The sequence below is a fragment of the Leopardus geoffroyi genome, chromosome C2, assembly GCF_018350155.1.
Source record: "Leopardus geoffroyi isolate Oge1 chromosome C2, O.geoffroyi_Oge1_pat1.0, whole genome shotgun sequence".
In the NCBI taxonomy this organism is placed as follows: domain Eukaryota; kingdom Metazoa; phylum Chordata; class Mammalia; order Carnivora; family Felidae; genus Leopardus; species Leopardus geoffroyi.
Genome location: NC_059333.1, coordinates 40917987 through 40944163, shown reverse-complemented (window position 1 = coordinate 40944163; position 26177 = coordinate 40917987). Strand labels below are relative to the sequence as shown.

The window sequence follows — 26177 nt, the reverse complement described above, 5'->3', positions numbered from 1 at the left end:
AATGATATGACAAGACATGAAATAAACCTCTTTTTCTCACATAGCACACGAACTGATTTTGAAAGAAAATGCCAAAAGGTGCTCTGAGTTTGTTTTTTGTAAAAAGTAATACTATTGGAATATCTGCACAAAGCTACTACTTTAGAAACAAAAGATACTAGTTTAAATCTGTAAATCACGTAAATCTGTCAAAAATCAATACTCCCTACTGGAGAAAGAAGGTAGAAAGAGAAGGATACAGGGAGAGAGAAAAGAGAGAGACCTGCATTCAAAAAGCAACTCTGGAACCCAATTGCCTTACCTTTAAAAATTATATACCTTTAAAAAAAATCACTCACCTTTCAAGCATCATTGTTCTCCTCTGATTGCAATAAGAATGAGAAAGGACATGTAAAACAGTTATTGTATACTGAGTTCTTTTACCTTGAAACCAAAATGAAAGGTAATTTTCTACCAGTCCCTTTTTTTAATTGAAGTTTACTATATCCAGGTACCCTAAGTTTTTAAATTCTTTATAAGGAAGCTATACGACTCACTTGTTCAGAAGCAGGAACCCAGAAATGTGGTCATATACCCAGAGTGCAGGATACTTTATGTGCTAGTGAACCACAAATCTATATTAAAGTGAGCCCAAAGGGGGGGGGGGGGGAAACCAGTATGAATACACTGGTTAAAGATACACAAAGTTTTTAGAAAAGCAGCAACTCTACAGCTTTGATTCTCTGCTTCTTGCTGTCTATGTCTCCCTGTGGGGCTTGCCCTTCCTGTCCTTCAAAATTCACCAAAGTGAGAATAAATGCCCCTTCTGGAGCAGTAAGATCACAGCACACAGAATTCTTCTAGTGACTTTGAAATAGATCAGTACTGAGGCATCTGAGGCCACACGGGCAACTGATCTGGTTTTCAGTCACCACAAATTTCTGCTAAGCTACCCACTGCCCCTGCTGTATGGCCCAGCCAGATCTGATGCCCCTGCTGCTTCTAAGCCATGCTTAGGGGCCACAGGAAACTTTGTTGAAGCTGTCCATGCCCATGATCCCTCCTGCCAAGACACCAACAAGTGAGATTATACCCTAGATTTCACAGTCTTACCAGCAATGCTATTGGATATAAGGAGTGGCTGTTACTAATCTTAGGACCCAGACCTTGCCTTCTCAGCTTCTTCCCTAAACTCATAAAGCATGGAGAAATCTTGCTAGTTTAGAGAGGAAATATCACTCTCCAATACAATATGTTAGACAAAACATTTGTCTATGCCCATGGTAACTCCTCCTTTTAACTCCTCCATTATCCCTCCAAATTTTTCTAAGGACTACAGTTTTCAGAAAACTAAACCCAGACAGACTTGTAATCTCCTTTCCATTCTACCCATACCTGCTTTGATGACCATGATAGAGAAATAATAATACCTCCTTAATGGGCAAAAGAGGGAAAAAACAGAATGAAGAAAAAATATACAGATTAACATCCCAAAATTTTATCAGTCTACAAGGGTATTACTTCACTTTTTTCAGTCTACAAGGGTATTACTTCACTTTTTTTCATTGAAATAATTTGAAGTATAATTGAAGGTTCTTAGGAAAACTCTATTGTCTTGTCCAGATTTATTGCTTTTAAGGATTTTTTTGTAAGTAATTAATTTAGAACTAACCATGGTATCTTTTATGGGGCAATGAAAGGGAGGCAGAGTCTGATAAAAATGGTCCTTTTTTCAGTTATTTTTACTTCCCCACCTTTCACATTACAGAAATCTTGGTAGAGAAGCAAGGAAGGTGGGAGATAAGGCCTACCACCTGCCTCAACTAGTCTTACCTGAAAACTGAATCCCTAAAGATGCTCAGACTATTCCCTACCTCAGAAATGGTACATCATCCTTACCCTTACTAGCCTATGGGTTTCATTGTTCATTTCCACACATCAGTGTGTCATTGGGTATTGTGACGGTCCAGTATCTTCAACCTCTCCCTGTCATCTAATTCCCTCTGGTTAGCATTTGAACAAGCTTAACTCTTTCAATCTTGAATATACAAGGCTTCCCTCCATTGATAACCTCTCAATGAACTACCAACCCCAAATCCTTCTTCAACCATCAGAGCAAAATTTGATTAAAATTATCTATAGTCAGTCTCCAACATCTCTCTATCTTTCCTCAAACCACACAATGACTAACATTTTATTGAAGCAGCTTTCAGCAAGGCTTTCTCCTCATTGCTATATCCAATAAGAACTTCTCAGTTCTTATTTCATTTCTGGTTTACTGTTTTCTGGTCTGTGTCCCCCATTCAATTGTCATCTCTATGAGGGTACCTATGTATAATGACTCGCACATAGTACCCACCCAAAAATCCATTGTCTAATGAATGAATAACAGAAAAGTACAGAAAGAGGCAGTTCTACCTAACTTATAATTTCCAGCAAGGAAAATATGTTCTCTTAAAGAATAAAGATTTAGGGGCACCTGGGTGGTTCAGTCGGTTAAGAGTCCATCTCTTGATTTCAGCTCAGGTCATGATCTTGAGTTCATGAGAATGAGCCCCACATCCGGTTCGGAACTGACAGCACAGAACCTGCTTGGGATTCTCTCTCTCTCCCTCTCTCTCTCCTCAGCTCATGCTCTCTCAATAAATAAACAAACAAACAAATAAACTTTAAAAAAAAGAAAAAGAAAAAGAAAGATTTAGACTTCAGTCTGAAATAAATTCATATATGCCTTGGAATTTAGTTTTGTGTTGTCTTTGTTGCTCTGCTATTGCTATTACTACTTGATTTTACATTGGATCTTAGGGAGGATAATTTTTTAAAAGGTTCATTTAAAAGAGAGAGAGAGAGAGAGAGACCGCGAGTGGGAGAGGGGTGGGGATGGGGGGAGGACAGAGGATCTGAAACAGGCTCTGTGCTGACAGCAGACAGCCTGATTTGGGACTCGAACCCACAACCACAAGACCATGACCTGAGCCAAAGTCAGACACTCAACTGACTGAGCTACCCAGGCACCCCAGGATATTTTTTTTTTTAATATTCTCTTCAAACTGATTTTCCATCCACAATATTCTTAGGAATCAGTTCTAAACTAAGAACAGAAGACCCTATCAAATACTTTAAAATATTTAGTTCTAATTAGTCTTTCTCAAGCTCATCATAAAAACAAGTCTTCATATTATAAGATTTCAAGCTATTTTTACTTTGGTGATTATATTACTTTTACATTTACAGTACAGAACTTTCATGGTAAGGAAATTGTTGTATCTTATGTTACATTTTATAATACAAGTGTCTTATTTTTCCAATAATTCAATAGATACTATACAATTAATGGAACCAAACTAGCCTGTTTAAAGATAAACTTAAGAAAGTAATCTAAGAAGACAAAAATTAATTTTTTCTATTATCTATAAAATATTCCTCATGTATTTCTTTTGTGGTTGCCCTTTCCATAAATTAAACTTTTACCGTAGCATCATTAATTTGATAGTATTTCAAAAATCACTGAAAATAAAAATAATAGTGCATAGAATATTCAGAAAGAAGGAAGATAGTAAGTGGGGGAATTTAAAATTCTGAAGAAAATAATGCATTTTTACTTTCTTCTGGTTTGGTTTACTTCTGGTTTACTTTCTTTCTATCTTCCTAGATAGAAAGGTCTCCAAAAATGTATTTTAAAAAATAACATAGTAATATTAAATAAACTTTTACAAACAAATCCACTGCTCGGTTTTACTTTTCTAACTCCCATTAAACCACAATCACCTATTATCTCACAGGTGAGGGATAGAGTGGACAGGGAGTGAAAAGGTGTGGGAATTATCTACATCTGAATAATCACAACAGACCTTACAAAATGTGTTGGTAGAAAAAGAAAAAAAGTGGAGGAAGAAGGTCTGCCTAATTCATGAAACTGATACCATTTAAAATTGTACTTGAACAATTCCTTTTGACAGTTTTCATCTACAAAAAAAAATACAATTTTGATCATCTTACTTCTATCAAGAATATCTCCAACGTCTGTAAGAATATCACTAACATCTCCATTGTCTTTTGGGACACTCAGCAGGGAGCACACAGCACAATGGGGTCTGGCTTCTAACTGCCTCTCCTGACATATCTCAGACTCTTTCACCATCCATATCCACTACAATAGCAGTAGTAAAAAAATTTGCCTACTTGCTTTGTGCTCTTTCACATTCCCCTGCTTTTCCAAGAGCTAGAAGCTATTCAAGACCACTTAACATGCTAAAGTGGCCAGATTAGAGCCAAAATGGAGTCACTCATGCTCAGCCCTTACATCAGAACTTCTCAGTTCTTATTTCATTTCTGGTTTACTGTTTTCTGGTCTGTGTCCCCCATTCAACTGTCATCTCTATGAGGGTACCTATGTATAATGACTCGCACATTTCGTGCGAGTCAAATACTATCAAAAAATAAATTTTGGTTAAACCAAAATTTTACCGCTGGGCTCTCCCAGAAAAGGAAGGCCTAGGTCAACCACTTGCCCACTGAGAACAAGCTACCTGACCAGCTCCAAGACAGTCCTTTGCTCCATAAATGGAAAGTAACCCTGCTTTACCCAATCAGCAAACGTCCAGTAGAACTTCCTTGTGCCTGCTCACTTCATTCTGTAAAAATCTGTCTCCTTGGACAACTCCTTGGAGCACCATTCTATGTACTAGATTGGATATTGCTTGACTTGCAAATTGCTGAATAAAGCCAATAGGACCTTAAAATTTACACAGGTGAATTTTTCTGTAATGAATGTTCACCTGTCCTAGGACGGCTTCTCTTGCCCCCACAAGCCCTCCTTCTCTGCACCCTTTCCATACCTTTATTATCCTACTATCATGTCAGAAGGCAAATCTCTATTTCCTTCCCTTTTATTTCAGACTTCAGGAAAGTTTATTTTAATCATCTGTGTTTCCTTGTGATCAACTGCAGCATCCTATATATACCTCAAAATATAAAGGGATGAAGATAGCAAATTTATGATCCACCTCACTTCACAATTATACTGATATGATCTAAACATTTATTAATAATTGAACTGTCAGTATTTGATGACATAAATAACACCCAAATGTGAAGTGCAAATTATTAAAGGAGGCAGGTCAATGGTAGGGAGGGAAATATGCTTCTCCTGACCTTGAGTCCTCTATCCACTGTGATCTCCCATTTTTTTGTCCCAGAACACTGGCAAACTATTTTCAAAAGTCCCTGAGCCCCCACTGGGCTGTCACTGGGCACTCTGTTAGAAGACTCTTCTTACACTGTCATTGCACTGCTCTGAATTCAACAGAGAAACAAAACCCTTGGCACCAAAGACATGAGAAATAAGCCATAATACAACCTTTTGGCTGTATTCTGATATTGAAGAAACCAAAAAACCTAGAGTCTAGGAAAGTGGACCCAGGACTTGGAGACTTTCATCTCTAGACTTAGAGAAAACTATACTATCCCTGAGCTTGCATAGTATAGAATCTGATGAGCAGACTCATAATCTGGTTTTCCGTGCAGTAGAAGGACACAGCAGGGAGCCTCTATCTGGGAGCCTGATACCCTTTGGTTAACTCTGTCCTTTAAATCTTAACTGTAGGTGTAAAGCCAAAGGCCTTATATTGTACTCAGATATATATGTACCTACATGTTCTCTGACTGAATAAATTCTCTCAGTCTGGCCCCAAATACCCACCTCTCGTTCTACCTACTCTTTACTGACTATGTGATAGAAAAGATACAGCTTTACATGAAGTGCCGTGACAGCCTAGCCCTGAAAACCCCATGCACATATGCTTCTCTGAGAGTGTAGTCAAAGAGAATTTTAAAAGTTTGAATATCTCTGGGCTTTCACACCCCCCACGCATCAGTGACCAATCAAGGCCCTGCCATGTATATTCTAGACAACACACTCTGTAGCTCTCTCTTACCTTCTCTCATATGATCTCCGTAAAGTCTACACTGGATTGGACTGTCATCTTTTCCTTTCTGTGTCTTCGCTGTCTTTTTCTACTGCATGTGGTTTTATCACTTCCATGTGCATTTAAGCAATTCCCAGGCTTCTCAATTCTCTGGAGGTGGAGGAGCATGGCCAATGTCTTCCATCACCACCAAAAGCATTCTCATCACACCTTAAGGACTTAAAACACACCCCATTTACTCAATCACCCTCAATTGTCTGAGCTTAAGAAAAGTATAGGAGTGAAGGGAGGGTTTTCCTTTACAAAGTTCTTTCTTTGTCCATTGTTTTCTGTTTGTTCTTATTTTATTTTATTTTTCTACTATGGTAAATGTACATAACATAAAATTTACCATTTTAATTATTTTAAGTGTACAGTTCAGTGACATTAAGTACATTCACATTGTCATGCAGTCATCACTATCACCCTATTCTAGAATTCTTAGCATCTTCCCCAACTAAAACTCCATAGCTATGAAACAGTAATTCCCCATTCTCCTTCTTCCCAGCCCCTGACAGCCATCATTATACTTTATGTCTCTATGAATTTGACTACTCTAGGTACAACATGTAAATGGAGTCATACAGTATTTGTGTGATTATTTCACTTAGTCCAATATCTTCCAGTTTTATCAATGTTGTAGCATATGTCAGAATTTTCTTCCTTTTTAAGGCTGAATAATATTCCTTTGTGTGTGTGTGTGTGTGTGTGTGTGTGTGTATACCACATTTTTTTATCCATTCATCTGTCAATGGGCATATGGGTTATTTCTACCTTTTGACTATTGTGAATATGCTTCTATGAGTGACAAATATCTGTTTGAGTCCCTGTTTTCAATTCTTTTGAGGATATACCCAAAAGTGGAATTGTTGAGTCTTGCGGTGATTCTGTGTTTAATTTTTCGAGGACTCCCATAGCGTTCACATTAGTTCTTATATCCACCATACCCTAAAATGTTTTTTCCTTAGGTCAGATATATACATTTGAATGTAAACAATGAAGGAAGATGAATTCGTTATCCATTCCTGTTTATCTATTTACCCCTAAAGCTTAGCAACACAAAACAAAATATTTATTATCTTACCATTTCTGTAGGTCAGAAATCTGGGCACAGCTTAGCTGGATACCTTGTAGGTATCCTACAAGGCTACAACCAAGGTATTGGCAGGGACTGCAGTCAACTCGAGGCTCAACTGGAGAAGAATCTATTTCCAACCTCAGACTATTTGGGAAGTCTCAAAAATGCACTTCCAGCTTCACTCAGATGGCTGTTGTCATACCCCAGGTCCTCACTGGCTATCAGACAGAATTATCAGTTCCTGGTCACATGGGTCTCTCCATAGTGTAACTCACAATCTGGAAGATTGTTTTTCCTAGATGAGGTCCTGGAGAGAAAGACACAGAGAACACGAGAGTTTGAGCAAGACAGAGATCATAGCCTTTTTGTAACCTAATCCTGGGAATGACATCCCATTACTTTTGCCATATTTTGTTCGCTACAAATGAATCATTAAATCTAGCAAACACTCAAGGAGGGATTTATACAAGACTGTGAATACCAAGAGACTGAGATCATTGGGGGCCATTTAGAGGCTGCTTACCAACAGAGATTTGGTGTGGTTTGGTTTTCATTGCTATCACACAGAACAAATAGCATCAAGAAGATACTCAAAACATTTGTTCAATGAATGAGTGGATATTAGTGGAAATGGAACATCTGCCTTTTCACATGTTTATATGGTATTTGAAATCTGAGAAAATTTAACATAGTCTACCCTAAATTATGATTATTTTAACAAGGAAAATATATTTTTCCTTCTATTTTATCATGTTACACTAAAAAATCAGAATCAAATTTAGCATCTCTTTCAAAGGCATCAGGAAAATGATACCACTTACTGACTCCTTTTGTATATTTCCTGGTATTCTGGTAGAAACTTAGTCATTTTATGACATATGGAAATAGATAATATGGTTCAAGATACATAATGTAGTCTATTTTAAGAATTTAACATCAGCTACTGAAAGGCTTTTATGCTTCAAGTTAAGGAAAGCAAATAATATTAAAATGAAGATATGCATGCTATTTATTCTGGATTGTTTTTTTAATAGCATATTGATCTTCTAGAGCACTCTTCTTTAAATTACAACAGTAATAATAAGGAAAAAATATATATATATATATACACACACATACATATATTTATTAATAATGGACTGGCTGCTACACTGGATACTAAAGATATATCTAAACATGCCCTCATCTTTTAATATCTTTAAATAAAGTTAATTGGTGTTATTTCTAGAAGTAGGTAAAGTATACTCAGAATTTCAGGATTGTTGATAATTTTTAGGCTTCCTGAAAATTATTAGATATACCACCTTCAAAGGTAAAAGATAAGTTCTTGGATTTATTCAAAAGACATAGGCCAATTTAAGGAGCAAGCTGGAATATCTGGCACCAATACACTGGGCAATCCCAAAGAAAAAGTTATACAATAAATACATTGATAAATCTTTCCAACAACAACAAGAAGACGTAACTCTTAGCCAGACAAGATCATAAGCTATCTGGAGGCAGTTGTACTATAGGGATAAAATGGTAAGTAAGTTTCACCTATTAGCCAACTAAGATAAATAGGAAGTGACTATTTAATGAATGTGTTGTAAAGTATTTTGAGGCCTCTCTCAGGTTTTAATAGATGTATGCAGTTTTCAGTTAGTAATGACTGCCAGTGGTGAGGGAGAAGAGAGCAGTAGCAAAGTATTTATGTATCATGTTCTTTGTTGTGATTATAACAAAATGGTGTCATGTATTTCTTTTTTACTACATGGTGCCTAGCACAGGTATAATGAAAAGTATTTTTGAATTTTTTATGTCAATATTGAGAACTCTTAAACATTTGTTTATTGCATTTAACTTAACATGAAATAAATTCTAAAGTTCCTTCTATCTCCAGAAGTTTATGATTCTATAGCGGCCACCTACACTAATGTTATTTTAAGTATGTAGAAACATTTCTTTCATTTTGAACAATACAATGAACTTATTGTATTTATTTTATAAATTCAAATTCTGAATTTGAATTTATTGAATCTTTGCTGCTTATGTTTCAAAATGATTTTGTGAACATATAAATGTTGTTTATCTTCTTACAAATTCCAAACTCAATAGGACTTTTTAAAAATCGATTAATTTCTTAAACCATCCACTCTTCCAAATTAGAATTCCAAGTACATTATATTACAAAACTATGTTAATTATTACTAGAATGTCTTTAGAACTTCCAGACTTTGTCATAAAAATGCATAAGTACACCTAGAAGAATCTAAATTCAGTTTGTTCTGTTCATAGCAAGTAAACTTTACCCCTGTTGTCTTAGAGGGTTAACAGCCAATATTTCAGTTGAAATGTTTCAATTTTTGCTTTAAATTTAGGATCATTAATTTAAAAGTGGAATTTTTTTTCATGTATAAGTGATTGAAGCTTAAAGGCTTCAAATAAAAACAGAAGTTTATTAGAAATAGAATATTATAAAAGGAATAGAAAAGATATATATATCTATATATATATATATATATACATATATATATATCCAAGTAAAAGCCACACTCTTCATTATTGTTTAAAAATTAAAATGATAAGCAGACTCATAGAGCAATGGATAGACCTTGTTATAATTCTTTAAAAAAAAATTTTTTTTAATGTTTATTCATTTTTGAGAGACAGAGCATGAGCAGGGGAGGGGCAGTGAGAGAGAGAGAGAGAGGGAGACACAGAATCTAAAGCAGGCTCCAGGCTCTGAGCTGTCAGCACAAACTGCTCGAACCCACAAACTGCGAGATCATGACCCGAGCTGAAGTCGGACACTCAACCAACTGAGCCACCCAGGCACCCCACCTTGTTATAATTTCAAGGTCAAGAACTTCTTATTCTCACGCAGGGATTTTTCACATTCAACAAATTGTATGATAACATTGCAATTTCTTTTTTTTTTTTTTAAATTTTTTTTTCAACGTTTATTTATTTTGGGGACAGAGAGAGACAGAGCATGAACGGGGGAGGGGCAGAGAGAGAGGGAGACACAGAATCGGAAACAGGCTCCAGGCTCTGAGCCATCAGCCCAGAGCCCGACGCGGGGCTCAAACTCACGGACCGCGAGATCGTGACCTGGCTGAAGTCGGACGCTTAACCGACTGCGCCACCCAGGCGCCCCTGCAATTTCTAATTGTATAATGAAAATTCACTTGATCACTATTGGTTAAGTTGCCAACGAATAAGATTCCCCGTGAGTCTTCAAGACAAAAAAAAAGAAAAAAAAAAAATCCAAGTTTCTATCTCTCTTGCTTGTATACATGATAGGTGGCATTCTTTTAATACTGAAATTTTAAGTTAATGTTTAAAGCTCAATGAGGCACAGAAACCCTGGTTTTGGTCATGTTATGAATATCTACTAAGTTCTCTAGAATCTGGGAAGGTAGACCTGAAGTCCTTTTTCTGATCCTTAAGCTCCTTCATGACACATTTTCCATGTAAGACTTTCTTATTACCAATACTTGAAGAGAAAATAAGAAGTCCAAGTTAAGATATTATTTTTCTATTCATTGAAAGAAACAACTATTAAAGTATCATCTATTTGTTGGAAAATGAATCGTGTTTTATTTTGTATCATTTTACAATAAAAGCTATCATTATAAAGCATAATGTGATTATAAACCTGGAAGAGGCATTATATTGGGGTTCTACACCTAATGTCCATGAAGTGTCTAAGCTTCAGCGCATCTGTGAAACTCCTGAAACTATGACACATTTTATGTTGATGAACACATTTTGCACTAGAGGATCCAGGCAGAGAGAGGTGGGAAGACAAGAGTGAAGGATGACTCAAAAGTCTGAGGCCCAAGAAACAGAAGGAATGGAACATGTCATCAACCAGGAAAGGATGATTTCAAATGGACCTGGGAATTTCAAGCGGAGCTGAGACTGTGGGGGTCAAGTTTTCAGTTCTGTATGGGTTAACTCTGGGATGTCTATTAGGTATATTAAGCCAACCTGAACTAACTGGACACAGGATGGTAAGAAAAGTAAAACAAACAAACAGAAAATGCAGCATTTAGGTAAGTAACACTGCTATAAGGATATACTACAAAAATCCTAGGACACATTTCTTTCTCCTGAGGGGCCATTTCCAGTTTTATGCACAAATCTAGTTTTCTTCCCAAGTGCATTTGAAGGCAGAGATATTAGTTTTGCCTTTAAGAAAGAAACCATTTTCTTCCCATATGTATTTTTTGTTGTTGCACCAGTGATATATAGCTATTAAGTATGGTTATAAATATTCAAACTATTAATGGTTGTGTTACACATTATAAATAGCTTTATGAGCTCACCAAGCACTGTAAGTGATATACTCTAGTTCCCCAAGGAACCGTGGATAAAGTCACTGTCACGGTGGGGGACATAATATGCATTTACCAGTGACAAATGGGAGCCATGTCAGTAACAGATACTACACTGAATTTATTTTAGTCAGTAAAATTGGTGGCAAAGAAAGGATATTATGTAAACTGACCTCATCTAACTGATAGTACACTAAAACTGAAAGAAAAGTTCAAATTCTAATGGAATTAACTTTACACCAGAGTAACAAAATACCAGAGTTTTTCAAATCCTACAATTAATGTAAAGAATATATCAATGGCATTGGTTATTCAAGAACCCTACATACTGCATTTTGAATTTTTCTACTCTTATCTATTCCTTTCTCTTTTTTCTGCCCTCATTTTCCCATTCTCTTCTCTCTAGGGGCATTTCTCCTGCTTATATTTAGAATCATTGCTACAGGGTAAAATTAATGAGTCATCTAGGTAGACAGCTATAGCATAAGGTACAGAAGGGCAGATGGGCCAACTTGACAGAGGTCCAGCTCCCTGGGCACAAGCTGTGTGGCCTTTCCTGGGTTGATTGCTTAATTTCTAGGAGTCTTGATTGTGTTACACATACCCATTACTCTCTCTAAGCCTTAGCTTTCTCATATGTAAAATAGAAATAAAACACAACCTATCAGTTGTGGTGAAATTCAGTAAATAACTGTAGAGAGTTGCTGTGTGTAAGATGCTACATTAATATAATTATTGTAATAACCGAGATTTTCTAATGGACTATAAGCCAATTATATTATTTGACCCACAATTGCTGAGCTCCTGACTATAGGTCAGCATCCTCACTGGGTACTTATGATACATTATCTGTAATCTTATAGCAACCCTGAAAAGCAGCATCATTTCTCCATTTTATAAGGAACTGAAACTGATACTCAGAGAAGTGATGTGCTCAAAGTCACACACATGGAAAGTGACAAAGTCACATGTTGGTCCCAGGCCTACTCTGCCTAATTCCAAAACCTGTACCCATTCCCTCACCCACAAAGACAGTGGAGAGGTGATCAGGCTGAGGGCGCATGCAAATCCAGGGAATGTGTTTAAGCTCAGTGTTCTCATCCATAAAATGACCCCCCACACAAAAATAATAATTTCCCAGAAGGAGTCAAGATTCTGGGATCTGTATGTTTTTTAAAGTGTGGTTTGTTTTTGCAAAGTCAGCTACCTAATTAAACCTTTTGCTGTTCTCAGATTATTCTCACGCAAGTACTGACGTCAACACAGAAAAAGAATTTCCTTAGGTCTACAAAGGCAAGAGAAAGCTGTCTAAGATACACAAACTCTGGGTTTGTGCTTTCATTTTGTTCACTGCGTGCCTTAAACCTCCACCCAAAAGAGTGAAATTATACACTTCAACAAAGAGTGCAATAGATTTTCAGGTACTTATATTATCTATTTCAGGTATTTTTAAAGAATAGTTCATTAACTATTTTGAATAACAAGAAATTATTTTCAACTGATCATTTGCTTATTTCTATATTCAATGTGGATAAATACACTTAGTTTAACTCCTCATTCCTGCACAAAGAACATGAATGTCTTCTGGGATTTAAGGAAATTGAAAAAAAAAATACGTTTCTTACATCTTTAATTATTCTGTATATCTGAGTTTGGGTCAATATATCTGGACGGAGTCAATATATCTGGACTATATCAAGCCTCTTTCAGCCAGTCTTAGACTATCCCTATTAGATAAAAAAGTTGTCTTATATTACTTCAAAGCCATATTACAAAATTATTGCCATCTTTTTAAGTGCAAAGCCACTTATTTGATTTTATGAAGAAATAAGGATAAATTCATTAAAACTCCAGTTCTCAGATATTCTTAAAAAGAGATCAATAATACTTTTGGAAATGAAATACTATATTGAGAATTGAGGATGCCTAAGAAGACTCCAGCATAGATTATTTTATGAGTATTTTTAATATATAAAATTAAAATGGAAAGTTGAGATGAAAAATTTTAATTCTTTTTGATTAAAAATGAAAATAATGGATACAAATTAAAACACTAAATAAATACATCAATAAAATTCCCTGATCCCTGCTGTATCTTTATAATTTATAAAATTTCTGCCAATTTTTTGATATAGTTCTAATTTCATAAGAACTCTCACATTAACTAAATTAGTATTTGAAGTAACACATGAGATTCTGTACAATAAAACATTATATTGATTGATTGTGATACTTAACAGGGCTTAACACTTATTTAGCACTTTACATCCTCAAAGCACTTTACAAACATTAAGTAATTAATCATCATGTCACTGTGATGTCAGGAAGGTGGTAGAATTCCCATTTCTGAGATGAAGAAATTAAACAAAGTGGCTTATGGCAATGAAAGACTTTAGAAAGTCTAAATATCAATACCTCAGGAAAGTTTCAACTAAATGACTAGAGCAGTGAATTGACTATGTGCATATGATATAAAGAAAGCTATGCAAGTTAATTTCATGTTACAATCCTAGCCACTTTGCAACTATGGGGCTTAGAAGTCTAGATAGCCTTTGCCAACAATTTGTATTTCCTTACTAACATTTGATATCCCCAAAGAGCTATTATGTAATGAATTCTGCCTAGCATTTTACAATTTGAAAATATATTTTTTCATAATTAAAAATCCCTGTGAGCTAAATAAATAAATAAATAAATAAATAAATAAATAAATAAATGTATGTTTGGGGCGCCTGGGTGGCTCAGTTGGCTGAGTGTTTGACTTTGGCTCAGGTCATGATCTCGCTCGGTTTGTGAGTTCGAGCCCCGTGTCGGGCTCTGTGCTAACAGCTCAGAGCCTGGAGGCTCCTTCAGACTCTGTGTCTCCTCCTCTCTCTGCCCCTCCTATGCTCATGATCTGTCTCTCTTTAACGTCTATAAATAAACGTTAAAAAAAATTTTTTTTAAATGTTCAAGATTTTCAGTTTTTCATCATTATTCTTCTTTGAGAAAAAACATCAACTACTGGAATTTTTTTTAATCACTTAAAGTCAACAATATTAACTAAGAAGTGTAAGTTATCCCCAAATCAGAATGATTCTTTTTTAAAATACTGATTTTCAAAAATACTATCAATAAAGGTTTTGCAGATTCTTGAAGAAATGTTATTCAGAAAGTGTCACTATTTCAAAACTTTACTGAAGATTTTTGTCACATGATACAGTACTATTGATCCTACTTTTACATTAAAATTCATGCCATGCAGACTCCAAAAGTATACAGATGTTTGGCTGAAGTATACCATAAATACAGAAAGGAATACAACTCATACAGTTCAACAAATTTTTACAAAGCGGCAACAACGGGGTAACCACCATGACTACCAAAGAACAGAGCTCCAGACATCCCTCTGTGTCCCCGCCCCAGTCACTGCCTTCCAAAAGTAATTTCTACCATGACTCCTATCACCATCAATATTTTGACTGCTTTTAATGTGTTAAATGCAATTATGCAGTATGTGCTATTTTTTACTATTTTGTACTGTTTTTTCCCCAATATTTTTGCAAGAATCATCCATGGCAGCAGTATTAGTTCATTTTCATTGCCTTATAGTATTACATGAATGTGTATGCATGTGTGTCTGTATGTCTATACACACACCACAATTTATTGATTGATTGATTCTGCAATACACATACCACACACAATTTACTGATTGCTAAATTTTGTTCCAGTTTACAGCTATTACATATAGTGCTACTACAAACACTTTTGTATGTGTGTTTTGATGCATATATTTATAAATTTCTACTTAAATCTAGGAGCAGAATTTTTGGATTATAGACAATGCCAAATAATTTTTCAAAATTCTCATTCCATTTTATACTCCCACCAGTAGTATATGAGAATTCCCTTTCTCCACAGTCTCTCCAAACTTTTATGAATAAAACTTTATTAGAACATAAGCATAGACATTAGTTTACTATTATCCATGGCTGATTGCTGCAAACACAGAGTTAAATAGTTATGACAGAGGTCATATGGCCCATTTCGTGGCTGCCATGACAAACTACCACAAACTGAATCACTTGAAAGAGCATAAATTTATTCTGCCATAGTTCTGGAAGCCAAAAGTCTGAAATCAAAATGTTGACAGAGCTGTACTCCCTCTGGAGGCTCTAGGGGAGAATTTTTGGCATTCCTTAACTTCCTTGGCTTGTGGGTACACATTTCAATCTCTGTGTCCTTGTCCTTTGTATGTGCATTCTCTGCTATGTTTCTCTTATAATACTTACTGTATTTAGATCACCAGGAGAATGCAGAGTGATCTCATTTTAAGATCCTTAATTATATCTGAAAAACATTATTTTTTGAGTGAGATAATATTCACAAGTTTCAGAAATTTTATATGGCTACCTTTTGAGGGCACATTTTTCTGTTACCACAGCCCATAATATTTACTATCTGGCCTTTTACAGCAGAAATCTATGAATCCCTGTATTAATGTATCTTTTTTAATGTTTATTGGCCATTTGGATGGTCTGTTTTGTGAAGGTCCTGTTCAAGTCTTTTGCACATTTTTCCACACACACACACACACACACACACACACACGGCAAAATTTTCTCTCATTTTGTGCCCAAGGCTTGCCTTTTTAGTCTCTAATTCATGTATTTGGATAAACAGAAGTTATTTATTTTAATGTAGTCCAATTTATTGTCATTTATTTTATGGTTAGCATTTTTTATGTTTTGTCTAAGAAATATTTATCTACCTTGAAGTCAAGAAAGTGCTATTTTAGGGGTGCTGGGTGGTTCAACCGATTAAGTGGCTGACTCTTGACTTTGGTTCAGATCATGACCTCACGGTTCCTGAGATGCAGCTCTGTGTCTGGCTCTGTCCTGTGAGGAGCCTGCTTGAGATTCTCTCCACCCTCTCTCTCTGCCCCTCCCTAGCTCTCTCTCTCTCTTTCCCTCTCTCTCTCTCAAAATAAATAAATAAACTGTTTTTGAGTGTTATTTTATGTGTTGTGGTTTTTTTTTTTCCAGAAAGCTTATTGGCTTACCTTTCATATTTAAAGTCAAAAAATATTTTTTGCGTGTGATGTGACTTAAGAATCATGTTCAATTTTTCATATATATATATTCAATTAACCTAGCACTATTTATTTAAAAGAACACCTTTTCTCATATCACTGGAATAAACTTCATCAAATCAAGTGACCATGTGGTAAATGTTTGTTATGGACTCTGTTCTCTGCATCATTTATGTATTTGTCTTTGTGCAATGTCAGACTTCCGAAATTACTGAAGCTCTGTAATGTATAATATATAATATACGACATACAATATAATTCTGGCAGTGAGTACAAATCTCCCAGGTTTATTCTTTATAATTCAAGATTGCTTTGGTAATTCTTGGCACTTTGAATTTTCCATGAAACTTTTAGAATTAGTATGTCAATTTACACACACACGTACACATATGCACACAAACTTCTAGCTATTTTTAAATTAAAATTGTGTTGAACATATACATCAGCTTAAGAGTTGAAATTTTTGTTGTATAAAGTTTTTCAATTCATGACTATATCTCCATTTTGTATATTTATGTAGGTATTCTTTAATTTCTCTCAAAAATATTTATAGTTTTCTATGTAAAGGTCTTGCCCATTTCTTGTTAGATTTATTCCCAGAAATTTTTTTTTTGTTTTGGTGTTTTGAAAATGGTGTATTTATACTTCATTTTCTAATTGTTGCCAGTCTATAAAAATAAAATTTACTTTTGCATATTGACCTTGAAATCTGTCAATGTGCTTAAACAGATTCTCTCCTGAAATTACCACACATTTTGGGGGAAAAAATCTACCTATAAATAGAGATATATACACATGCATCAATATACACACGTACATGCATATATACTGGTCCCCATCTAGATAACTACAATCCAAATAAGAACATTTCCAAGGGTAAGTTAAGATTTGAGTGACTGCTTTCTTGTGCAAACATTAAATAGTCCTAGTTTCTGGTCTTTCAATGAACTGTTAACTCAAGGTATCAGCTGGATGAACCCTAAGAGAGGTATTTAACCACCAGTACCACTGCATATTATATGTTGTCATCAACTCAGATGCAAGATTTTCTCAAATACCTTCTTATGTAGATTCATGGGTCATGCTACTAGTCAGCAGAACAAGAAGATAAAAGCAGTGTTAACAGAATTTGATTATTTTACGATACAACTAGAGAAACTGTCTGGACTCAAAATTCTAAATTGGGGAGGGGGTTCATAGCGACTACAAATTGGTTGCTTTTTTAGGCTTGTATATGTTTGACACCTTAAGAAATAGGGAATTCAAGGAAGAGGAAATGCAAATGGAGCACATGCAAACATTTCAGAGTTGTTCTACCTTATTAGTATTTAAGGAAATTAAAAAACCGCATTATCATAAGACTGACAGAAATTAAGAACGAGAATCAGGGATGATGAGAAAGTGGTCCCTATCACAAACTCTTTATGGAACTGAAAGAAGTCCAACAATTTTGGAAGTGATATACACAAATAAACAAAAACAAAAAAGCAACAACCAGCACAGAAGCATCTGTACTAGGATTCTCACTGAAGCATTGTGATGGGAAAAACAAAAAACAAACAAAAGCCTCTGATTTATATGTCAATAAGGGAATAGTTGAATAAATTATGGTACCTTATTTTCTGATATGACTCCATTATTTTAAACTGTATGTATACTTGTATATATGTATGTGTGTGAAGAAAAAAATTTTAAATAGGCACCAAAATAATATTAACTGTAGTTACCTCTAGGGATTAGGATTTTAAGAATAATAGTGAATAGATGAGGCTATTCTCTTACTACTTTATTTAGTTTTCAGTTTTAGAATTATGGATAATTTTTATTTTTTTATTAAGTAATATTTTTTTATAAAGGAAAACATTTTAGGATAATCAGACATATTCCTCTATTCTACACCATTATCTTTGTAAGCTTGTTATTTGGTTAAAAAATTTCTAAATAATCAAACTGATTAATATTATCTTTTATAAATGATAAAGAAAAAACAATCTGATGGTTAACCAAAAAAGTATAATTTGGGGAGCACCTGTGTCGCTCAATGAGTTAAGCATCCAACATCAGCTTAGGTCATGATCTCGAGGTCTGTGAGTTCAAGCCCCACATCAGGCTCTGTGCAGAGGCTCGAGTCTGCTTTGGATTCTGTGTCTCCCTCTCTCTCTGCCCCTTCTCTGCTTGCATTCTCTCTCTCTCTCTCCTTCTCTCTCTCTCCCTCTCTCTCTCTCTCAAAAATAAACATTTAAAAAAAAATTTTTAAGTATAATTTGGGAACCTAGAAGCTATCAGATACTTAGAAGCACCTAAAACTAAAATTTGTAGTGGGATGGGAAAACAGACCACTAGTCTACTCTTCTTACTATCGTATTTTCCACATAAACCACATTTTAAAGACCCATCCTGGTTTTATCATAATTCCTAGCTTCCCACAATAATAATTTTTAATTGAATTTTAAGAGTATATCAATATGATGGTAAAGTGACAGGTTGCCATGGAGCAAATATAACCCAGAAGACTAACTCTGAAAGTGTTATATTGGCAGAAAATGTTGACATAGCCTTGTGTCTGTGAATATATGTCTGTGTCAGCCCTAAATTTTGCACAATTAAGATACAAAAGTCCTGCAAAAGCACTTTTTAAAAAATCATTCATTTATTTAGTAGTTACATTAAAATTTGCCCCTTTGATTTTCCAAATACCAAATACCTTTTTCAGTACCAAGAATTTTGAGTGATTTTTGAAACTTTAATATTTGTTTTACTTTTTTTAATTTTTTAAAAGTTTATTTATTTATTTAAAGTAATCTCTACATCCCAACATAGGGCGTGAACACACAGCCCCAAGATCAAGAATTGCATGTTCTCCCAGCTGAGCCAGCCAGTCCCCCATCTATTATTTGTTTTAAATGTAAATATGTTAAACATATATACTTGGGCATATTTCTTAACTGGGGAGGGGGGAAAATGGGGAGGGAGGGAGGAAGGAAGAGATAATAGATAAATTCACTGGAGCATAGCTTATCTGAAAATTTTCAGCTTCTTTCTTTGTTTTCCTCCATCTTCAGATATAAAAGTGAGTTCTGAGATTTGAATTTTTTTTAATAAAAAAATAATTATATCTTTTCAAACCAGTGTTATGTTTTCTTTGCACCCCTAAAGAAAACATGTTTATTGTAGCAGTGTTTACAATAGCCAAGATATAGAAACAACCCAAGTGTTCATCCATAGGAAAATGGATATGGGCACCTGCCTGGCTCTGTTGGTTGGGTGTCTGATTTCAGATCAGGTCATGATCTCTCAGTTCCTGAGTTTAAGCTCCACATTGGGCTTGCTGCTGTCAGCACAGAGCCCGCTTCAGATCCTCTGTCCCCCTCTCTCTGCCCCTCCTCCGCATGCACTCTCTCAAAAAATAAATAAAACATTTAAAAAATATGGAAATGGATAAAGAATATGTGATATGGATATATAGAGAGATATAGATGCAATGGAATATTACTAGCTATAAAAAAGAATGAGATCTTCTCATTTGCAACACTATAGATGGACCTAGAAAGTATTATGTTTGTTAAGTAAAATAAGTTAGAGAAAGACAAAAACCGTATGATTTTATTTACACACAGAATCTAAAAAAATAAATAGTAATAATAAACAAACAAACAAAAAGCAGAAAAAGACCCATAAATATAGAGAACAAACTGATGGTGGCCAGAGGGGAGTGGGGTAAGGGGGATGGGCAAAATGTGTGAAGGAGAGTGGGAGATAGAGGCTGCCAGTTATGGAATGAATAAGTCACGGAGATTAAAAAAAATGCAGCTAGGGAATATAGTCAATAGCATTATAATAAAGTTCTTTGGTGACAGATGGTAGCTACATTTGTGGTGAGCAGAGCATAATGTATAGACCTTGTCAAATCACTATGCTGTATACCTAAAACTAATGTAACATTGTTCATCTACTATAATTAATATAATAACTAATGTATACTCTGAATTCTGCTCAATAGCTATTCTTTATTATTAAATTCTAAGAGAAATTCTGAAAAAATTCTTATAAATGTGTTGGTATGAACAAATTCCATAACTATAGAAAGATCAATAGATATTTTGAAGAAGAAAAATGGAAAGAGAAAGATTTTTTTTTTATGAAATGTCAGGAGGTTGTGTTTGTGTTAATGAGAAACATTATCTTACCAAAGAATCCCCGTATCCTCATTTCCATTTATATAGGAAATTGATTAATACTTAACTAATTGGCACATGCAAATGGGGATTAACTGAATTCACTTTTCTTCACAACTCAACGACTGTAATTTAGATCCTTACTTAGATTTAAATCTTTTATTATTTTTGAAGGTAATCATCTTCTTGTTGTTAGAAATAAAATATCAAAGCACCATGCTAATTATAGCTTATTTCTGTCTCACAAATTAGCTAATTAACATTACTGGAAAGTAAATGTACAGTGAGCAAAGTTTAAATTCCTGAATTGGAGTCAAGCCTTTTATACACTATAGTGATGAGATATATGCTATTGAATGCCATTGGGTCAGATATACTTTGGAACTAATAACTATAGCTATTCAGTTTTACTTCAAAAGAGTAGCTTATTCTGATGTTTCAATGCAATTACATCTGTGAACTTTTTGCAATTAGCTCCGAGATAGATAAGAGATGTGAGGAGGTGGGAAACAGAAAGATGTGCATGGCTAGGAAAGCAATTTTTTAAGTAAAATCTCAGAAGGCTTAGGGCGTGCATGATTTGCTTGGGGGAAATGCTATAAAATCTGTATTCATAGTTTTGGCTTAACTGACTAGTACATTTTGAAACCTAAGTTTTCTGACAATGATAATTTCTTAGGTTCAGGGCAAAAATTTAGTTTCACAGTTTATCTAGACAGAAATGGCTAAAAACCTATTACTTTCTGAAAGGCCTAACCCCAATTCATTCAGAAGCAAATTTAATGTAAGGTGGTATAGTCCCTAAAACCAGAGGCATGTTTTGAGGAACAACCCTTAGTCAGCAGTGATACAGGCCTTATCAGAAGTATTAGGAACAGGACTTGCCCTTGGATGTTTGCGTATCAAATGTTTGTTGAGAAGCTACTCTGTGTCAGGAACTGTCCTACAATCTCAATACAGACTAGTGAAAAAGAATGGCAAGACTATCAACTCAAAAAGAGCATACAGGTACAGGGGACAGAACAAATATATAAACAGAAGAATAAGTTAATTGCATGTTGTGACAAGTACCATAAACAAACAAACAAAAACCCTGAGAGCTGGGATAGGACTAAAGTCAAAAGCTTGATAAGTAAAAAGATCTGGGCATGGAAGAAATATTGAAAAGGTCATTTCTGGCACATGTCCCAAGATGCAGAAGAGCCTCATGTGACCAAGGAGCTGAAAGAAGATGGCTATACCTGGAGCATAGTGAATAGTGAGCATGAGAGAGAATGTTAAAACGAAGTTCTGGAAACAGAGGCTGGGCCAGGTTACACCAGGCCTTGTAGAACTGGGTAAGAAGCTGGTTTTATTTTATTTTATTTTATTTTATTTTATTTTATTTTATTGTTTTGTTTTGTTTTGTTTTGTTTTGTTTTGTTTTGTTTTAAAGCTGATTTTATTTTAGGGGCACCTGGGTGGCTCAGTCAGTTAAGCGTCCAACTTCGACTCAGGTCATGATCTCATGGTTTGTGAACTGAGCCCCACATCGGGCTCTTGGCTGTCAGCACAGAGCTCGCTTCAGATCCTCTATCTCCCTCTCTCTTTGCCCCTCCTCCACTTGTTCTCTCTCTCCCTCTCTCTATCTCTTTCTCTCTCTCAAAAATAAAAACATTTTTAAAAAGCTGATTTTATGTTCAACTCAACAGGAAGACATTAAAAACCTTTAATCTAAGGAATGATATGAACCTCAATCATTTTTAGGAAGGTCATTCTTGACTAGGTGAGAAATAAATTGTGGAAAAGTAAGAGTGGAAGTTGGCAGACATACAGAGTATTCTACAATGTAGGTAAAAGATGTCGATGTCCTGATCTCATGGCCATTGTGAAGACAGGAAAGAATGGATTCAAGAGGTAGAGTCAGTAGAAATCCCTAATGGAGTGGAAATACGGATGAGCTATAGGAAGTCTCAAACATAAGTAGCATGAAAGCCTGGGTAAATCAGAGTGCTACCTGATAAGAAAGGAAAATCTGGGTCCTAGTCAGGGACACCAAAAAGCCTTCAGAGTGAAAGATCAAGGTAGTCTCGGCTAACCCATGAATATTACTTAATCCTAATTCCCATAGGCAGAAAGCTCAAGCTAATGTGGGGGGTACCAGAATACACCACACGATAAAATGCCTCTTCGGCATATGGGTTATTTTAAGCTAAAGGGCATTGAGAACCAGCAGAGGCTGGAAAAGCTCTAAAAATAGGGCACACGTTCTCCCTAGGTAAAGGAGATTTCCTTTTGTAGGTGTCTCTCTCCAGCACCTGAAAGAGATAGACTTTTTTTCATGCTACTATTTAATTAGGTTCATATCATTTTTTAAAATTATTATTTAAATCCAAGTTAGTTAACATATAGTGTAATAATGGCTTCAGGAGTAGAATTTAGTGATTCTTCACTTACACGTTAACACCCAGGGTTTATCCCAACAAGTGCCCTCCTTGATGCCCATCACCCATTTAGCCCATCTTCCCACCCAACACCCCACCAGCAATCCTCAATTTCTTTTCTGTCTTTAAGAGTCTCTTATGGTTTGTCTCCCTCTCTGTTTTTATCTTATTTTTCCTTCCCTTGCTCTGTGTTCATCTGTTGTGTTTCTTAAATTCCTCATATGAGTGAAATCATATAATATTTGTCTTTCTCTGACTGACCTAATGCAGTTTAGTTCCATCCACACTGTTGCAAATGGCAAGATTTCATTCTTTTTGATAGCTGAATAATATTCCATTATGTATCTCTGCCACAACTTCTTTATCCATTTCTCAGTCGATGGACATTTGGGCTCTATCCATAACTTGGCTATTGTTGATAGTGCTGCTATAAACATTGGGGTGCATGTGCCCCTTGGAATCAGCAATTTTGTATCCTTTGGGTAAAAACCCAGTAGTGCAATTGCTGGGTGGTAGGACAGCTCTATTTTTAATTTTTTGAGAAACCTTCCTACTGTTTTCCAGAGTGGCTGCACCAGTTTGCATTCCTACCAGTAGCGCAAAAATGCTCCCCTTTCTCTTCTTCCTCACCAACATCTGTTGTTTCCTGAGTTGTTAATTTTAGCCACTCTGACAGGTGTGAGGTGGTATCTCATTGAGGTTTTGATTTCTATTTCAAGAGGTAGACTTTTAATAACTCGTATCAATGAAGAAGGCACTGACTTAAATCTACATACCGAACCTTGTTTTAAAAATCCTTGTTTATGATACTTTCCCTGGAAATGTTCTCAAAACTTGCCTCCCTATGCCAGAAGCCCCAAACCCCTTTTCTTTTAGCCTAAAATGATATATAGGACTAAATCTAACCACCCCTTTGAGTTACTCATCGCTAGGTACTCCCAAGTGTATGAACATACACATGTTAACAAACTTGTGTTTATTTTTCTCTTGTTAATCTGTCTTTGGCCAGTCTAAATTTTTTTAATGTTTATTTACTTTTGAAAGAGAGAGAGAGAGACGGAGACAGAGACAGAGAAAGAGAGAGAGATGAGCAGGGGAGGGGCAGAGCAAGAGGGAGACACAGAATCTGAAGGAGGCTCCAGGCTCTGAGCTGTCAGCACAGAGCCTGATGCAGGGCTTAAACCCAGGAACCTCAAGATCATGACCTGAGCTGAAGTCGGACGCACAACTGACTGAGCCACCCAGGTGCCCCTTCCTTTGGCCAGTCTAATTTACAAGGACCCCACTGGAGAACCTAAGACTGGTGGAGGAAGAGATTTTTCCCTCCAGTTACTTTGCTCAGAAATTGAAAGAGGTAGAGCAAGAAATGAGGGCAGAGGTAAGGAGAGGTGGGGGACCTTCATGGAGGCACATGTGACAAGTGTTTGGAAAGGGGGAAAGCCAGCCATGCAAGGCAAAGGGCATGTGAAACCATAAGTTCAGGACTATCCCCTAGCTCTACCATACTCCATCAGGAAGACAATGTGGCAAAAGTCTGATATCTATCTTAATGTACCATAGTCCAGGCTGTACCTAAAGGGTTCACACTTCAAAGATCCGGTCCTCCTGAAATTCTAAAGGGTGTTCTAGATTTCCTTTCGTGGGAATATGAAGGTCTTGAACTATTTAGGTTACTCTAACCTTGCGTGATGTAGCCCTATGCCACATCTGAACCCTCAGAATCCCTGAAGTAGCTCTCTCATAGGCCAGATGTCTTGACAGGTCAGACACAGCCTCGCTATATGCGCCCCAGACAGGGTCTCGATCTAGTCAGAGAACAGCACAGACAAAGTGGTCATGTGCGCAGTCTGTTTGGAGAGACCTCGTGTTTCACATCTGTCTTTCCTCACTCTCACAGGGCATCCACCCCGCTGCCTCCAGGAAATATCGTCTCCCTATTTTTTATCATCAAACTGGATAATGCACCAAACTCTTCATTTAGCCTTGCTCTTTCCCCTATAAAAATGTACGCATCCACCGTCCATCCCTTCATGGCCTTTCTAGATATAATAATCTGTGTACAAGCTCATCACGGCTTAAATCAGAGACCACGGTAGTCACAACATTCTACACAAGCCTGGTCTATCCAAAATGTTCAAAGCTAATGCCGGGAACAACAGCTCCTTGTAGTGGAAAGCAAGCCCTCTACAGCCTTAAAATTAGATCAAATAGAGGATTGCCTCACCCTGCTCTACAATGAAATTCAGTCCTTAGAAGTTGGCTTTCCAAATTATGGCATGCTTATTCTAAGAAAGAAGAATTGCCTCAAATAAAGAGAAGTATGTTAAATCATCATGTGAATAAGGAGGGGAAAAAATTGTTACTGGAAAGGGAGCAAAACCTTTCGTCTTTGACCCAGTGTCCCACAGAGTGGAAAACATTTACTTTGAGATTCCATACACAGGTCAATGTACCACAGAAGCCAAGAGTGGTTTTTAAAAACAATAACACTAACCATAAGCCACCCAAGAATCAGAGACACTTTTATATAGACCAGTTTCTTCCTTCACATACTCATTTTCAAGGCCACATGGGTTGAGGAAAAATTGTGCATCCTGCTTAAGTGGTTTTCAGTGTGTATGTGAATGTGTTTTAGTCCTGACATATTTTCCTATCAGCAAGGGTAAAAAAAAAAAAAAAAAAAGAAAAAGAAAAAAAAAAGAAAAAGAAAAAAAGAATGTTAAGGAAAAGAAAAGGTTTATCTACTGCAATTTAAATGTATAAAGAAAAATTTCCACCACCTTCAAAACTTTAGATAGAATGCTTAAAGAAAAGTTTTATTTTATTTGGGCTATTTGCACTTTAAATCCTACTAACTAACTGAAGGGTATATTGTTCAAAAACAAACAAACAAACAAACATAAAAGCAGTCTTTCTATAAAACATCCCAACATAAAACATTAATTATGTACCCTACCTTTAATACTTGACTGCTTCTTGGCCAATGCTTGCATTCATTTTTCTCAGACTTTTGACTCCAGTAAGGCTTCCCTCAACCACCATTAAGTCATTTGCTCTTGTCGCATTGCTCCAATTCTGCAGTCTTATTTTCTAGGTGTTTGATTCTTTAAAAAAAAAAAAAATATATATGGTTACTTATTTTTGAGAGAGAGAGACAGAG

At 35.8% G+C, this 26177-nt stretch overlaps 1 long non-coding RNA gene across 1 annotated transcript; it reads right to left on the bottom strand.

The window, feature by feature from the left end:
• Positions 1 to 80: 80 nt before the first annotated feature.
• Positions 81 to 26177, bottom strand: LOC123610749. Its single transcript, XR_006718282.1, has 5 exons — positions 25974 to 26177; positions 12971 to 13072; positions 7030 to 7330; positions 5916 to 6124; positions 81 to 361 (listed from the first exon to the last, which is right to left on the bottom strand). It is a non-coding gene; the product is annotated as an uncharacterized LOC123610749 (long non-coding RNA).